General features: G+C 42.8%; 1 protein-coding gene across 8 annotated transcripts in view; it reads right to left on the bottom strand.

Annotated features, from left to right (window-relative positions):
- The window catches only part of FUT8 (fucosyltransferase 8), a 315179-nt gene that overhangs the window by 96241 nt on the left and 199759 nt on the right, over nt 1-19179 (bottom strand). The window lies entirely within an intron of this gene.

Below are 19179 nucleotides of genomic sequence, written 5' to 3' on the forward strand. Positions count from 1 at the left end.
GAAACATCCCTAAAGTATTAATAATAAATAAAAACACTGAGTGAATGAATAATTAATTGACTAAATTAAAGAAAATAAAACAAAATTAAATAACCTTTTTTATATCTATACCCTCACCTAAACTCTTATGTATATATTCATATTATTTTTCTATTTTTTGTTTTATCTTTCGAATTATGAAAGGCTTATATGTATCTAAATATGAGCACAGATATATATAAGAATGAAAGATATCAACCTAGAATTCTCATTATAAATTACCCTGACCTATTCCTCTCTCCTATAATGCTATATGTACTAGCAGAGAATGTATCACCTTGTTTGAATGTAATTAATTAACCTATTAACTCTATGATGAAGTTGCGATCTATATACTTACTAATGAACTTTGTCTTATGTAAATATTAATGTGCTATATTGTGACAATACTGGACACACTTCTTTTATGTAGATTTACATGTTATTTAACTGTTTTGAACTAATTGATTACTAATTAATGAAAACCAAGCCCTATAAATACTCAAAGGTGGAGACCAGAAATTGTCTTGAAAAAGTCTCTAGTTGCCATAGAGACGAAACGCGTTGACGTCAGATCTGCCTTGGCTGACTTCTGGAAATTCCTTTCACAGCTGTGACGCCGCGCTCCTGCACCCGGAGCTATCCGCACTATACGCTTTGACATCACGCTCCCGTACCCGGAGCCATCCAGACTACACGCTGTGCTATCGAGCTCCTGCACTCGGAGCTGCCTGCATTACACGGCAACACTTACAAGCGCACAGTTTGTGCATCCCGCTGGCTACCCCGCTATACCGGAGAACATCACCATCTACCACCCCCGGGTTGAGCCGCAGAAACATCTGGCTCCCTGCCTACCTCAAAAACATCACAAGGAGGAGAGGGTGAGATACGATATTGCCACTATAAATTAAGGATACACATATATGCCTGGACTTCATGCGTTTACCATCTACTCTCTAACCAGCTTTGTATGTGCTTCCACTAACTGCCACAAATATCATCTGTCTGTCCTAAATCTCCTAACCAGCATAAGGAATTAACCCCTGATTAACTGTTTTTTTACTAATCCGGAAAAAGCCATATTATCATCAGCCTTTTTTGATTACTATAATCTACCAACGCCACCTTGCTTGTTAAATCATTTTTAATAATTTACTGTATATTATGTTGTATGTATGTCTAATTATTTAATTTTATATAAAGTTTAAAATTGTTTAAGTGTGTCCAGTACTCTTTTTGCTCGGCAGAAATTCACACGTATTCTATTATCCACTGAGCAGCGCAAAGTGTTTTTTCCAAACATTTCCATTTAAGGATCACACTACATTTCTAAACCAATTATCCGTGCCATTCGTTTTAAAAAATAAGTCTTGGTACTTGTTTCCTAGCATGGCCACACCGATCATGATCGTGGGAATCGTTAGTAAAAATCGGGGGCATCGCGGCCATCGCATGCATTAAAAAATCGGGTGCGATGGTACCGACGATGCCCGCGATTTCCCATAGGGAACAATGTCAAATGCCTCAATTTACCCAAATCATCATAGGGAACAATGGTAAATGGTCCAGAACCCCCAAAAAAACACCCCTGAACAGTGAAATGGCCCCCCAAAATTAGTTTACGCCACTCCACGATCAACGTGAACCCGAAGCGTGGCGATCGCAGCGAGCCCGCGAGGAGCGGCGGTACGCGTCCTCCGACCTTTTCATACCCCCACTATCCACGTCGGTGTGGAGTTGAGAATAGAATAGAGCCCGAAGCGTGGCGAGCGCAGCGTGCCCCACGAGGGGACGCGGATACCTGTGAAGCCCGCGAAGGGACGCGTTTACCTGTGAAGGTATCCGCTTCGGGCTCGGTGGCTCGCTGCGCTCGCCACACTATTCTATTCTCAACTCCACGCCGACGTGGATAGTGGGGGTATGAAAAGGTCGGAGTACGCGTAACGCCGCCGCTCGACACGCTTCGGGTTCACGTTGATCGTGGGGTGGCGTAAACTACTTTTGGGGGGGCCATTTCACTGTTCAGGGGTGTTTTTTGGGGGTTCTGGACCATTTACCATTGTTCCCTATGATGATTTGGGTAAATTGAGGCATTTAACATTGTTCCCTATGGGAAATCGGGGGCATCGCGTCTGGACCATTTAAGCCTTTTTTAGCCGCCTGCGATGCGACCGACCCGATTTTGACTTTTTTCAATGCATTTCAATGGGAAATCGGGGGCATCGCGTCGGTCGCGTCGCAGACCACTAAAAATTACACCCGATGCCCGCGATTGTGGCCGTGCTAGGAAACAAGTACCTAAGTCTTTAATAAAAGTTATGTCTTAAAACAACCATTGATTTCATTTAAATACAAAGGAGTGTGCCCAAAAAGCGTTTTTTCTTTCTTTGTCAGCCTCTTCCTGACAAAACCCCCAGTGTATAACCATTGACTTTAAACGCTGGGCGCACCGCCAACCATACAACTACCAGAAACTATCCCTTCAAGTAGTTTTTATAAGTTGGTTTCTAAATAAATATACAGATTACCTGTCTGTGCGGATCTATACCCCTTTTTCTTGAACAGTTGTGTATGTGTATTGTTGTGTCGACTAACTGAGGTTGTCACTATACTATGGCTGAATTAGCAATGGATGATGAGACTGGTGGATTTCAACAGAGTGCATTCCCGATAGGAGAGTCTTTTAGTTACTCGGAATCGGAGGTAGAATCCATACTGTTTGAACCTATAGTGACACCTGAGGTTACCCCGATGGAAGAATTATTCCAGGACCTACTAAAATTACATAAGAAACAAACCGATTATTTTTTGTACGGATCCACCCTGAGCGATTATCACAGGAGTAAAAAGATACCCAGAGGGCTACTAGTAAGAAACAGCCCCACAATCGGCAGGAATGATCCGATTTTCTGCCGTAAGTGGGTAGCCATAATTAATAAATGTGGGTTTGATCTGATTGTATTAATATTCGAACAATGTACCAAAGAAATCAATTTGGTCAAGGAGAAAATTATGTTCTTTGAATTAGCACACAAATCTACACTGTCCACTGATGATAAGACAGACTGGTATGGTAAATTAGAAAATCAAATTCAAGCATATAAAAGACTTGCTTAAATTTAAAAGGGAAAAGAGAGCAAAAGTAGACGCTGACTATGACACCTATTTAGTCTACAGATGGACCAACTCACAAAAGCAAGGTGGTCAGAGAAAGCCTTTTTTAGGAGGAACAGAAGCCGATTTACAGGCGATCAAGGATCCTCCACAGAGTTCAACTCAACCAATAGTGAGAGTCCTAGAAATCGAGCAGAGATGAATCTATTCCTTTTAGGGGCAAAAACGAGGGCACGGGCCGTAGGAGGTGGCGGTACTATACCCGCCGCGGCGGCCAAAATAAGAGGCAGAGGCCGTGCAACAAAGCCACCGAAAGTTTGATTGTCAATTTATCCTCCTATACTCTCTCACCTATAGAAAATAAAGTGCTTGAGAGAGGACTGTCATTTATCCCATCTACAGACCATACCCATGAGCAGTGGATGGTGGAAAAACACAAATTCCATCGGCAATTAAAGCTTAAAGAATTTTATGCAAAGAATGAAGACACCAGTGTGTCGCTACCTGCTCAATTGTCCAAGATTTTACCAAAATCAACATTTGAGCCTCAATCATTTAATGCTTCCACTAAAACTTGTATGAGGTTAATACAAAGAGATTCATCAGCAGTGTTGGAAAAACAGAAACCCAATAAGAATAATTTCAGTGCAGCTGAACTACTGGCATTGGGCAATCTAGCCAAGAATAAAACCTTGACGTTTAGGACAGCAGACAAAGGGGGTGCCCTGGTGGTACAGGATAGTGACAAGTACCACAACCAAGTATTAAAACATTTGGAGGACAAGATCACCTATAGTCGGTTGTCCATGGACCCTACGGATACATTTAAGAACTGTGTTCAGTATTACAACAAGCAGTAGATAATAAAATCATTCATAAGGAATTAATGGAAAAACTGGTACCTGAACATCCATTGGCACCGGCGTTTTATTGTATCCCCAAGATACATACAGTAAGTCCCTTGTGGACCCACTAGAAATACCCATAGTGTCTGCCAGGGACTCTTTATTTCAGAGGACTTCAGTGTACATTGATAGTATACTGCAGCCATATATCCGGGAAAACCCCAATTATCTATTGGATACAACTTCTTTATTAAAAAGTTACAACAAGTTCCGCGATTAGATGATGACAGTTGGCTGTTTTCAGTGGATGTGAGCAATTTGTATACTGCCATACCCCACAATGATGGGTTGAATGAATGAATGGTATACTGCCATACCCCACAACAGTTTCTGACCAACACCCCTGATTATGTCGGCCCAGACATTGGACTAGTGGGGCGGCGGACTCCCCCTCATTTGCTAACATCTACATGTTTAAAATAGAAAATTATGTGTTTTTCTTGGATATCAATGTGGCGGGTAGGATATTATTCTATGCCCGTTACATTGACGACCTACTGATTATCTAGAAAGGTCCACCAGAAATGCTTAATTTTTTTTATTGATAATCATAATGAAGGACGCAGCCCCATAAAGTTCACCTATGAATTCAGTAAAAATATGATTAACTTTCTAGATGTACACATAGGAGTAACAGAAGGGGTTTTAAACACCAGCCTTTTTACTAAAAAGACAGATAGAAACAACCTCCTCCATGCGACAAGCTGCCACCCCAAAGGCACTGTGCATGGCCTCCCCTGTTCACAGCTAATGAGAGTAAAAAGAATTAACTCTAGCGAGACTAAAGCTGAGAAACAAATGAATGTAATGGTCAACACATTCGCCAAGCGTGGCTATCATAAAAATGAATTGGTAACTGCTAAAGCTCAAGTAAGCGCAATGAACTGACAGGAACTGCTGTCTGGTAAAAAACAGGGCGACTCCAAGGAGTCATACTTACCTTTTCTTAGCACATATAACAATAATAGCCCCGATTTGATTAAAAGTGGTTAAAAAGCATTGGCCAATTGTCAAATCCGACCCCGACCTTAAACTTAGTGACACCCGTCTCCTTCCATGCTATAAAAGGTCCAAAAGCCTAAGAGATATATTGGTAAAAACATACACACCAGCCGATCAGATAACCACTAGAAGAAAGAACCTTGGCTGTGTGCATTGCACGTGTGTTACTTGCAAATTTGTAATACCTGGGGATACATTCTATCATCCACAGTCGGGTATACCCCTTAAAATTAGACATACTTTGACTTGTAACCATAAATTCGTCGTATATCAGATTGTGTGCCCGTGTGGCCTCATTTCTGCTAAAACTGTCTAATTTGTCTTTATGTATACATGTTAATGAGTTGATACTACTAAATACTGCTGTCTATGTAAGAATCAAGAGATTATTAGTCAGCGCTTATATATATTGATGTTTGTAAATTCAGCGTAAATGTTTAGTGAGTTTCATGTTAGGATGTATGTACAGTATGTTTGTCATTTTTTGTTATTGGAGGTGTAGGTGTTATGTGAATTGGTTACCCTTGGTTACCATCGGATCACATGTGTTTGTATAGAAGCCGATTACTGGCTAATTAAAGCTGACGTCACCTAGGTGAGCGGACAAGCCGGGCATACACGCTGCGGGTGGGTCTCTGCGTGGATGTATCACATATAAGGTCAGTGTTTGTATCACATTAACTAGCCTGGGGAAAATACAAATGTTGTATTGAAACGTTGCTATGAGCCATTAAAATTCTGCACTGTGTTCAAAGAGGCTGGAGTGCTGCAGTTGTTTGGATGACCACACACACACACACACATATTATATTATACAGAAAAAATAAAACCAAGCGCTACATAAAATTACTGGGATTCCCAGCTGGAATAAACTCTTGATAGATCACATAGAGTTATATAGCACCAAAGTCCATATAGGTCCCAGCTGCAACCTTTCTTGGGTGCAGAGCCTCTGGGATCCACAGAGGGGAAATTTATGCAACAAGAGAAAGAAAGGTGCGCTCCATAGTCCATTAAAAGAGTTTTTAATAAAGGTGTATAAAACAGCCAAGGTACATAACAAGAAAGCCTCGTACCAAGTGTAATACCTCTGTGGCCTGGATACCACAAGATTTGTAAATACAAGCCAAAAGGCAAAGCTGCTCACGATACTTGGTCACCTGCCCGTTCACAGACTGCTTGAAAGTGAGCAAGCAGCGAGACACACCGGTGGAGGATGTAGACCACGCTCTGATGCGTTTTGTCACTGGGACTTCGTCAGAGGGCGTGGTTTCTACGTCGACTCGCCGGTAATTTAGGGTAGAGACCTGTCAGTCATTTATGACGTAATCGGGCTAAAAGCATGCAGCCCGGACACCTGGTCCTTGCGTCAACCTATTTTGCAAATGAAAGCCAAATAGGCCTATAGTAACAGCGTTGCCTCAGCACACTGTCAATTTAAAACATTTAAACACACATACTGCCTGCCGGCGTCTCTGTCGACAGAACGCCTGAAATTGCAAGATTATTTTTGTCATACTTTAGTGATATTTATAAGTCCCATCTCACTCACTCTAGTCGGTAAATTGACCAATGCTTATCCTCCATTACACTCCCTAAACTTACCCCTGAGGCTTATGCCTTTCTGGAGGCACCTGTGACGGTGGATGAAGTGTCCACGGCAGTCGGCTCTTTTCCAGGTGGTAAAGCCCCGGTAGTGATGGCCTTCCTATTGAACTGTATAAAAAATATATCACCACTTTTGCTCCTATGCTGAATAGCCTTTATCTAGAACTGTTTGAAGAAAATAGCCTCCCTCCCTCTATGTCTGAAGCCATTATTGTTGTCCTTCCAAAGCCCCTTAAGGACCCTAAACTCCCTGAATCATATAGACCGATTTCCCTTATTCCCACTGACGCCAAGATTCTGACAAAAATACTAGCCTTAAGACTTAACTCAGTGATCACTACCTTAATTCATGAAGATCACACTGGCTTCATGCCTTGTATGTCCACCTCTGTAAACTTACGACAGCTCTATACTATACTTCAGGCCCCGTGTGCCATACCTTCAGACTTGGTCGTGGTCTCTTTGGACACGGCCAAGGCGTTTGATAGTGTGGAGTGGCCTTATCTGTGGGAAGTCATGAGGTGTATGGGGTTTGGCCCAAACTACATAAAATGGACCAAATTGCTTTACCAACAAACAATTGCCAGGATCTCGGTAAACAGGTACATCTCCCCATTTTTCCCCTTATTTTGTGGCACCAGGCAGGGATGCCCTCTTTCCCCCACATTATTTGCCATTGCCATCGAGCCCTTGGCCTGTGTTATCAGATCACACCCGGATATCATGGGTATAACTACTGGCTCTAGAGTGGATAAGATAGCCCCTTTATGCGGACAATCTTCTACTATTCCTGCAAGACTATGCTGCATCTATGCCCTCCTCTTGCAGGTGATCAATGAATTCAGCAAATATCTCCTTATATTATTATGCCGCTCAAATGACTCATATTAGGATTTGGCTGCAGAATACTGATGACCGTTCCCTACACTGAGTTTTCATCCATAGTTACTATTCTAGTCTTTCACCAATGCTGGTTCTATTGAGTGGTAATGTCTCCCGATCCTCTCCCCCGATTGTTTTTCCAGGGTACTAGAATCTGGCAGGCACTAAGGGTGCCGGACACTCCCCTCTGGTACTCCCGATGGCTCCCTGAGCTGAAGTCTCTTGCGGGTCGTGGGGCATGGGGCATAGGCACCCCGATCTATAACAACAGTGTCCCAGTTATACGCTGAAGGTACTCTGATGTCTTTCCAACAATTACAGGATGACTTTGATTTGACTAGGTCATACTTTTATCGATACCTTTAATTAAGACACACATCGCATACTCAGTTCGGGGACACACCACCTACACTTCTTCCTTTTCCTATGAAGTCTTTTCTACTTCAACTGGGTCCTGTCAAGGCAATCTCCTTTTCCTATACTTGTCTCCTCTCTGATTATCACACGGACCCACTATCTCATCTTCGTAATAAATGGGAGGGTAATTTGGGACCGACAGATGAGGAGGAATGGGAGCAGGCCATGGAATATCCATGTACTGTCACAAGATCTGTTTGATTCCAATAAATTCAGTTTTTTATCCTACATAGAACGTACATGACACCAGTTAGGATAGCTAAGTTTGCGCGTGGACACTCTGCTGCTTGTCCCAAGTGCACTACCTCTTGTGGTACCTTCTGGCATCTTATGTGGGAGTGTCCGAACATACAAGCCTTCTGGTCCTGGGTGGGGTCGGCTTTGGAAGATACAGAGATGCCTCAGGGGATACTCTCACCTAGGCTGGGTGTATTGGGGATGGAGGTTTCTGATGCCCTCACAAAATGGGAGAAATTATATGTGCATAATGTCTGTGCCCTGGCTAAAGTTTGGCTATGGATGGCTAGCGATAGCCCCACTTTCCCCTCCTTTAAGGCACTAGTTAATGATACAATCTCTAAGGAACGCTATGTATATATGCAAAATAATGCCAGTTCCAAGTTTGACAAGATTTGGTCGCCATGGCTTAACTCTACACTTTCCACCTTTGATTCGTCCATTTGTTATTACTACGCTACTCCATGCTGTACTGTATATTATGGCTTATACATTTTGCCTATAATATGACTGCACAATTCATGTCTGTGGGTTTTTTCTTTTCTTTCTTTTTTTCTATGTTTTGACTAGTTGTGTTAACTAATAGACTAGATATGTTAAGCTGCTTAACAAAGGAAATCTGAAGAATCCTAGCAAAAATACATGCAAATACAGACTTCTTAATAGTGTTGATTTATTGTACGCAAGTTCAAGAGCATTGTACACAAATTAGTGGACTATTATCTATTTTTTATTGAATTGTATAAATCAGATGTATATTTGACCTGCATTTCATGTATGTGCTCAAGTTATGCGATTGTATTGTTTGTTTCTTTAAGTGCAATCTTTATCATTCTTGAATAAAAATAATCTATTTAAAAAAAAAGACACATACTGTATAATATGGAAGATATAAAACCACGTGTATATATAACAACCCATAATTGATATTACAAGTCGCATCACATATTGTAAGTGCTGGTATGATGCACAGAATATATATATATATATATATATATATATATATATTATATATATATATACATACATACATACATACATACATACAAAGTAAACCCCAACAAAAAAGACATTATAAAAAGTCGACATAGTACAGACAACAGTTCCTATGTTCGTGCAGTTACAGCGCACTGCGCTATCTCAGTACACTATGTGCATACACAAAAAAACGGACTTTAAAATGAACAATAACATTTAGAAAAAAATAGCAAATGATAAAACAAACTTAGAACTTATTCATAAAAGAACTTAGTCAAAAAATACTCGAGTTCATTCACAGAACCAGTAGTGATTTTCACATGATATCAGATAAATTTTAAAACACACCTAGATGTACTGGGTCATATCATTTCTAATTAATAAATGCAGTGACTTCATAACCTTCATTAAGACCGGCAGGTGCCAGTGTATTAATTTTCAGGTTCCACATAGGTTTCTCACTGTAATAATAATTTATCATGGTCACCGCCTCTCTTACTTTATGTTACCAGTTCAATCCCCTTGAACGAGAAACTACTGTGGTCGCAATTGTGCTTTTCTCTAAAGTGTCTATAGACACTGTGGTTGAGAACTCCATGTTTAATATTCCTAAAATGTTCAAGAATTCTGATCGAGACATCTTTTGGTCTTCCCAATATAGTAATCACAGCCAAAGTAATCAAATAAACTACATATGTTGAATTACAATTAATGAAATGTAACACTTTAAAATCAGAACCCTCTATATTCGGTCCCTTGTTCACATAAAGGCAAACTTTACAGTCATTGCATGGAAAGCTTCCTTTGATGGACAGGAAGGTGTCGCTGGCCGGTTTATCTCTAATAACATCAAGTTGACTTTTAGAAACAATCGACTTCAAGGTTTTGGCTCTCTTGTACACTACTCATGGAGTGTCTGAAATATGATCAGCTGGAACAGGGTCCAATTTCAGTACATTCCAATGCTTTTGAAATATTTTCTTCATCTCTTTTTCATGAGTGTTAAATTGTGTAATAAAAAGAGCGTCTGATGTTTTTTTTCTAGGGGGATGTGGCATTGGTAGAAGTTTTTTTTTAGAGTCCCCCCCCGGTGGAACGCACCTTTCTTTCTCTTGTTGCATATATACACACAGTATATATATATATATATATATATATATATATATATATATGTTAAAGTTTTTTGGTAGTCTGCGCACTGTCCTCTCTTGTGCGGTGCTAGCTGCTTCACTGCCCGGTTGACCGTTCCGGGTCGGTTAATGACTTACAAAAAAAGGGTTTTTTTTTTTTAGTGTAGCGCTCCGCTCCTTGGGTGTGGGGTGTGTGGCTGACCCTGATTTGAAAGAATATGCAGTGGGTTGGTTTTAAAACAATTTTACTTCAAATGGTGCAGTCACATAAACGATAAATTACATATGAAACATTTGTTGTTACAGTTGTTGCAGTTAATTGATACATACACTGTTTACAATAATTGTGCAATAAAACAGCAACACAATGAGTGTTGCGGGAGTGGGGGGGGGGGGGAAAGAAGGGTATTGGGGGTTTTTGAGGGTTTTCCCTCTGATGCGGATGGATTCTGGGGGGGCAGTTTGTTTTTACAGTACAGTCCCGATGTTCCCACGGCTGCGGCGTCCCGCTGTGCCGTTCCTTAAATTAACTGTGCTGGTGCCCGGCTGCCGGAGGCTGCCCGTCAGGTGTTCTAGGCTCGGAGGGTGGTGGGGAGTTCTATCTCCTCGGCGTGAGCGGTGTTCTGGCTTGCTTGGGTAAGGGGGCTGTGGTGGTGGGTCTGGGCGCTCCGTGTGTACCCTCTCCCTATCCAGCCGGCAGCCAGAGGTGTCCGGTGTTGAACCGTATCCCCCGGCCGTCTGGCGCTGTGGGTATGGGACGTGGAGTGTCTGGCAAAGGCCGTTGGCAGGGGGAGCTTTTGATCACTCCTTCCCGCCCCGGTGCCTTGCCTACGGATCCACCAACTCACCTGCTCCCGTTCCCTGCGTCGCTTGCTGTTGCCCGTCTTGTAGCGCTGGCTGGATGGTGTCTCGTGCCGCGGTCTACTTGCTGACGTCACCGCTCCGTGCCCGGCTTTGTCCTTCGTGCGGCAGTCTTCTCCCTGGTTCCTCCGCTTGGTTCTTACTCGCTTGGGTATGGATTGTGTGGATTGCTGTAGCTTCTCCAACGCGTTTCAGCCTTGTGCTGGCCTTCTTCTAGGGAGTTTGTGGTATGTTTCTGTCCACTCCTAGTTATAGGCAGTGGGCGGGTTCTTGGGCGGGCTTGCGTGCTGATTGGTTGAGGTTTCTTGCTTCATGTTGCCATGGTTACGCTGGTTCAATGTCAGTCTTTTTCAGTGATCCTCTGTTGCAGGTATATGGCTGGTGAAATGTCATGCTTTCTTGTGATGTTCTTTTGTGGAGACAATTTGCAGATGTCGACCGATTTGATGTGTTGACGTCTACTGAGATGTTGACATTTGTGATGATTCGGTGCAATGTTGCGGATGTTGACAGTTTTGCTGTCTTGACGTATTATGAGTGCCTGATTACCGATGTCGACATAAATGATGCGTTGACATGTGGGGACAATTTATGGGGACAATTGCAGATGTCGACCGATTCGGTGTGTTGACATCTAATGAGATGTTGACCTTTGTGATGATTCGATACACAGTTGCAGAGGTTGACAGTTTTGCTGTGTTGACATATTTTGGGTGCGTGATTGCTGATGTAGACAGAATTGATGCGTTGACATGCGACGAAGTGTTGACTTTTTTGGTGCTTAAATGCACAATAGCTGGTGTTGATGGTCTCGTTTTGTAGACATGTTTTAGGTGTGTGGTTGTTGACAGATTCGTTGCGTTGACATATAGTGAGATGTTGATCTTTCTGGTTTTGTGCTGCATATTTGCAGGTGCTGACGGTTTTGATGGGATGGCCTGTAGTTATTTGTTGGCAGTTTTGTGGCATCTTGATAAGCTTTGTTGACAGTCTTAACGTATTGACGTACAGTGGTATGTTGACATGTTGACATCTAGTGGTATTTTTCCAATGGTTGATTCCTGTTTACTGATTAGGGTGAGGCTGGGTTCGTAGTTTACTTGGGACGGGGGGGGGGGGGGGGGGGGGGGTTTGTTTCGGGGGTTTTCATGGGGTGTTGCTACTTTGTTCGTTGGTTCAAAGATCACGATTGTGGTGGGTCTTGCGGATTTATGTTGTTTACTTCTTTTTTCCAACTATGGATTTTATTTCATTGTCCAGATTTAGTCCTCTAGGGTTTAGTGTCTGTAGCTCGTACATCCATTTCAGTTCAGTTGTATTTATGAGTTGCGTGTAGTCTCCTCCCCTCCAGTTTGGTTGTACGGCCTCTATTCCTATGAATTTTAATCCGTCTGGGTTGCTGCTGTGATGTTCTTTATAATGTAGTGATAGGTTGTGATCCTCAAAGCCTTTTTTGATGTTGCGGATATGCTCATTGAGTCGTGTTTTCAGCGGTCTTGTGGTTCGGCCTACGTATTGTTTCCTGCATGGGCATTCCAAGAGATATATCAGTCCCTTTGTGTCGCAGGTAATTCTGTTCTTAATTCGGTATCTCTTGCCTGTCTTTGAAGATCTGAATTCTGTGGTTGGTTTAGTGCTTACTGTTTTTTGCTGTTTGCATCCTGTGCACTTTCCGCAGTGATAGAAACCATTGGTTGGGGTTCTTCCGGTGATTGTGCTCTGTGTTATCTGTTTCGGTGGGATGTTACAAAAAACAGTAAGCACTAAACCAACCACAGAATTCAGATCTTCAAAGACAGGCAAGAGATACCGAATTAAGAACAGAATTACCTGCGACACAAAGGGACTGATATATCTCTTGGAATGCCCATGCAGGAAACAATACGTAGGCCGAACCACAAGACCGCTGAAAACACGACTCAATGAGCATATCCGCAACATCAAAAAAGGCTTTGAGGATCACAACCTATCACTACATTATAAAGAACATCACAGCAGCAACCCAGACGGATTAAAATTCATAGGAATAGAGGCCGTACAACCAAACTGGAGGGGAGGAGACTACACGCAACTCATAAATACAACTGAACTGAAATGGATGTACGAGCTACAGACACTAAACCCTAGAGGACTAAATCTGGACAATGAAATAAAATCCATAGTTGGAAAAAAGAAGTAAACAACATAAATCCGCAAGACCCACCACAATCGTGATCTTTGAACCAACGAACAAAGTAGCAACACCCCATGAAAACCCCCGAAACAACCCCCCCCCCCCGTCCCAAGTAAACTACGAACCCAGCCTCACCCTAATCAGTAAACAGGAATCAACCATTGGAAAAATACCACTAGATGTCAACATGTCAACATACCACTGTACGTCAATACGTTAAGACTGTCAACAAAGCTTATCAAGATGCCACAAAACTGCCAACAAATAACTACAGGCCATCCCATCAAAACCGTCAGCACCTGCAAATATGCAGCACAAAACCAGAAAGATCAACATCTCACTATATGTCAACGCAACGAATCTGTCAACAACCACACACCTAAAACATGTCTACAAAACGAGACCATCAACACCAGCTATTGTGCATTTAAGCACCAAAAAAGTCAACACTTCGTCGCATGTCAACGCATCAATTCTGTCTACATCAGCAATCACGCACCCAAAATATGTCAACACAGCAAAACTGTCAACCTCTGCAACTGTGTATCGAATCATCACAAAGGTCAACATCTCATTAGATGTCAACACACCGAATCGGTCGACATCTGCAATTGTCCCCATAAATTGTCCCCACATGTCAACGCATCATTTATGTCGACATCGATAATCAGGCACTCATAATACGTCAAGACAGCAAAACTGTCAACATCCGCAACATTGCACCGAATCATCACAAATGTCAACATCTCAGTAGACGTCAACACATCAAATCGGTCGACATCTGCAAATTGTCTCCACAAAAGAACATCACAAGAAAGCATGACATTTCACCAGCCATATACCTGCAACAGAGGATCACTGAAAAAGACTGACATTGAACATAACCATGGCAACATGAAGCAAGAAACCTCAACCAATCAGCCGCAAGCCCGCCCAAGAACCCGCCCACTGCCTATAACTAGGAGTGGACAGAAACATACCACAAACTCCCTAGAAGAAGGCCAGCACAAGGCTGAAACGCGTTGGAGAAGCTACAGCAATCCCACACAATCCATACCCAAGCGAGTAAGAAACCAAGGCGGAGGAACCAGGAGAAGACTGCCGCACGAAGGACAAAGCCGGGCACGGAGCGGTGACGTCAGCAAGTAGACCGCGGCACGAGACACCATCCAGCCAGCGATACAAGACGGGCAACAGCAAGCGACGCAGGGAACGGGAGCAGGTGAGTTGGTGGATCCGTAGGCAAGGCACCGGGCGGGAAGGAGTGATCAAAAGCTCCCCCTGCCAACGGCCTTTGCCAGACGCTCCACGTCCCATACCACAGCGCCAGACGGCCGGGGGATACGGTTCAACACCGGACACCTCTGGCTGCCGGCTGGATAGGGAGAGGGTACACACGGAGCGCCCAGACCCACACCACAGCCCCCTTACCCAAGCAAGCCAGAACACCGCTCACGCCGAGGAGATAGAACTCCCCACCACCCTCCGAGCCTAGAACACCTGACGGGCAGCCTCCGGCAGCCGGGCACCAGCACAGTTAATTTAAGGAACGGCACAGCGGGACGCCGCAGCCGTGGGAACATCGGGACTGTACTGTAAAACAAACTGCCCCCCCAGAATCCATCCGCATCAGAGGGAAAACCCTCAAAAACCCCCAATACCCTTCTTTCCCCCCCCCACTCCCGCAACACTCATTGTGTTGCTGTTTTATTGCACAATTATTGTAAACAGTGTATGTATCAATTAACTGCAACAACTGTAACAACAAATGTTTCATATGTAATTTATCGTTTATGTGACTGCACCATTTGAAGTAAAATTGTTTTAAAACCAACCCACTGCATATTCTTTCAAATCAGGGTCAGCCACACACCCCACACCCAAGGAGCGGAGCGCTACACTAAAAAAAAAAAAAAAACCCCTTTTTTTGTAATATATATATATATATATATATATAAGAGTCCAAGAGACCGGCACACGGGGGCGAGAGCGGCACTCGCAGCATAAGAAGACACGTTGAAATAGGGTTCAAACAGCGACGTTTCAACGTCTTTTATTAGACGTTTTCTTCAGGCTGAAGAAAAACGTCTAATAAAAGACGTTGAAACGTCGCTGTTTGAACCCTATTTCAACGTGTCTTCTTATGCTGCGAGTGCCGCTCTCACCCCCGTGAAGTATATATATATATATATATATATATATATATATATATATATATATATATATATATATATTATATATATATATACACACACACACACACACATATATATATATATATATATACACACACACACATATACATACATACATACACACAGTATATATATATATATATATATATATATATATATATTTTTTTTTTTTTACACACACGTATACAGTATATATTTTTTTACACAACTGCGCTAACAACTTTTCGGCCAAACTTCGCCTCCGCTGAAGCCATCACATCGATTCTGTAATGCTTAGTAAATGTTTGTGTATTGACTTCCATGTGTATTTTTCTGTCCATGAAACGGTTACTGACTTTGTATGCTTCTGCAATACAGAATCTGATCCACCTTGCAATCCTCACTTTTGACTCACTTTACTCCTTCCATTAATACAGTATGAACAAGTTCTTTGTTCTTCAAATTTCACTTGACCTTAGAACATATATTTTTAATGCCCTTAGCAGGTCCAGTGTATTCAACTGCGCTTCCTTTTCATTAGCGGGGTTCGCGCAAAAAGAGGGCAATATGATTTCCTGATTCACATGAAAGTTAGATACGACTTTAGGAAGAAATTGTGGGTTTGTTCTGAGAACAACCTTCTCTTCAAAGAAATTCTAGAAGGCTCTTCTTCCCATAAGGCCTGCATCTCAGATACTCTTCTAGCCGATGTCTTGGCTACCAAGAAAGCCACCTTTTCAGGTTAACCATTTAAAAGGAATGTCCATTAAGGGCTCAAATGGTTCTTCCGTGAGTGCTCTTAACACCAAATTTAAGTCCCATGGCGCCAATGGTTGCTTAAATGCTGGACTTATCTTTTTTGCTGCTTGTACAAATCTTCTTATGTACCTGTTTTCTGCTATGTTTTTATCCAGGACTTTTATTGAAATGAGGGACAGCTGTTTCTCCAGCCCGTTTTGTAAAAAAACTCAAAATACCTGGAATGTTCCCTAGGACACAGTTGTTTTCACAACACCACGCCTTATATCTCTTCCAGACTTTATAATATGCTTTAGAGGTCGATGTTTTCCTTGCTTTCAGTAGAGTGGCAATAACCGGTTCTTAAAACCCTCTTTCTTTTAAAGTCTGGGATTCAATAACCAGGCCATCAAGTTCCATGTCGCTGGTTGTGGACAGGTCCCCTTGCCTTGTATAAACAGGTCTAACCTCTGAGGCAGCCACCACGGTTTGTCTATTGCCAACTGCAGCACCTTGGAAAACCATGCCCTTCTCTGCCAGTAGGGCAACACTGCGATGACTACTGTCTTTTCCCTTTGAATTTTCCTTAGGAATTTTGGAATTATTGGGAAAGGTGGAAACACATAAGCGAGACTCATTGTCCATTCGGCTGTCAATGCACCCACTTGGGACGCCTGCGGCTCCTGAAATCTGGAAAAATATATCTGTGTTTTCCTGTTGCTTACTGTGGCCATAAGGTCTACTTCTGGCAGACCCCATTTTTCTGATAACAGATCGAAGACCTCCTGGTTTAGTTCCCATTCTCCTGGATGGCAGATTGACCTGCTCAGCCCATCCGCTAGTTGGTACTCTTTCCCCGCTAGGAACACCGCCACCTTTTTCTCTGCCCAATTCAGCAATTTTTCCACTTCTTGCATCATTTGTCGACTCCTTGTGCCTCCCTGTTTGTTGATGTAAGCCACCACAGTTCGGTTGTCTGATCGCACAACCACTTCTTTGTCGACAAGCCTCTCGCTGAAATGTCTGCAAGCTAAGGTCACGGCCCTCATCTCTCTTAGATTGGAATACATCAAACTGGAAGTTTTTGACCACTGTCCTTGAGTCACTTCTTTTCCACACACCACCTCCCAGCCTGTTTGACTGGCGTCTGTGGTAATGACTATTTGATCTAATTCCAAAAAGGATTTTCCGTTTTCCAATCTGTTTTCGTCTGACCACCACTGTATGTCTTCTTTTGCTCATTTTGATAATACAATCTTTTGCGTCAGATTTTTGCTGTTCCCATCCTATTGGGACAGAAACCAGCCCTGCAGCCTCCTCATGTGGAATCTCGGCCATGGTATGGTCTCCAATGCAGCCAATATCAGACCCAATGCCTTCATATACTCATCCATTGTCATAATTGCTTTCCTCTTGATTGACACCATAAACTGTATAGGTTTTTGACGCCTTGCAAGGCTCAACTTAAATTTCCTCAATTGAGTGTCTAATGTCACTCAAGTAGTTCATCTGTTTTGATGGAACTAACTGACTTTTCTGTAGGTTTATCAACCAACCGTGCTCGGTCAAGCATTGCAGCACTCTTTTCGTATGTCTCTCCGCTATTTCCTTCGTGTGGGCCATGATCAGAATGTTGTCCAGATAGGGCCATAGTGATATCCCTTCGCGCCTAAATATTGTGATCACCACTATAAGTACCTTGGTAAAAGTTCTTGGGGATGTTGCCAGCCCGAAAGGCAGTGCCGAAAAACTGGTAACTGATTCCTTGCAGGCAGAAGCGCAGAAACTTCTGATGACCCCGATAGATGGGCACATGCAGGTACGTATCTTTTAGATCAATTGATGTCATGTACATATTTTGCCTTAGATCTGGTAGTATCGCCTTTATGGATTCCATCTTGAATGTTCTTACTTGGACGAATGGATTGAGTTTTCTTAAGTCCAATATCGTTCTGAGTCCCCCCGATGGTTTTTGTACAACAAAGAATCTTGAGTACCACCCCTTGGTCACCTGTGATCGCGGTACTCTCTACCACCGTTTGCTCTATCATAGTTTTTAAACTTTAAATTAACGCTTCTCTCTCCGGCTTGTTTCCTGGCACTGGGGACTCTGTAAAAAAAAATCCTGGAAGTTTGCTGAATTCCATCTTGTATCCTTCCTTCACATTTTCCAAGACCCACTTGTCCATTGTGGATCTCTGCCAGGCGCTTCTGAACTGCAGCAACCTGGCACCTACATCCAAACTTCTGGCGTCATTGTGAGTTTTGGAGTGGAAAGAACTTGCCTTCTCTTCCTCTTTGACCTCGAAAATTATTTCTGGATGACCAATTACTTCTCCTATAACCTCTTCTGGAGCGATAGGCTCTAGCTTTTTTGTAATCTTGCGGCTGGTATTTAAACTGCTTATTCATATAGCTTTTCTTGGCAGTTTTGTCTTGGGGCAACCATACTCATTTGCACCTGACAGCTTAGTAATGATCTCATCCAGTTGTGCTCCAAACAGGTAATCTCCCTGGAATGGAAGTGTTGAGAGTCTATTTTTAGACTGGACATCTGCTGCCCAAGGCTTAAGCCAAAGTGCCCTCCTGACTACCGCTGCTGTGGCCGAAGCCCTAGCCTCCAGCCTCACTGAAGCCATTGAAGCCTCGCACAAGAACTCAATTGCTAATTGAATATTTTGTACACCTTTCAGCAGCTCAGATCTCTTGATCCCGTCCAACACATCAGCTTCCAGCTATTGGCACCATCCTCTAAGTACCCTGGCTGTCACTGCATTGACGCTGCTGGTTTTAGCGCTGCCCCTGTGGTTAGATGAGGTTTCCTTAACCCTAGTTCAATGCGTCTTCCCATTGGATATTTGAAAAGGTTTGCGTCTTCAAGCGTTGTTTTTTTTAGATATTCTCGCAATGGCTGCATCGACCTTAAGCAGCCCATACAC

Source organism: Crinia signifera, chromosome 12, assembly GCF_055691185.1.
Source record: "Crinia signifera chromosome 12, ASM5569118v1, whole genome shotgun sequence".
Lineage (NCBI taxonomy): Eukaryota > Metazoa > Chordata > Amphibia > Anura > Myobatrachidae > Crinia > Crinia signifera.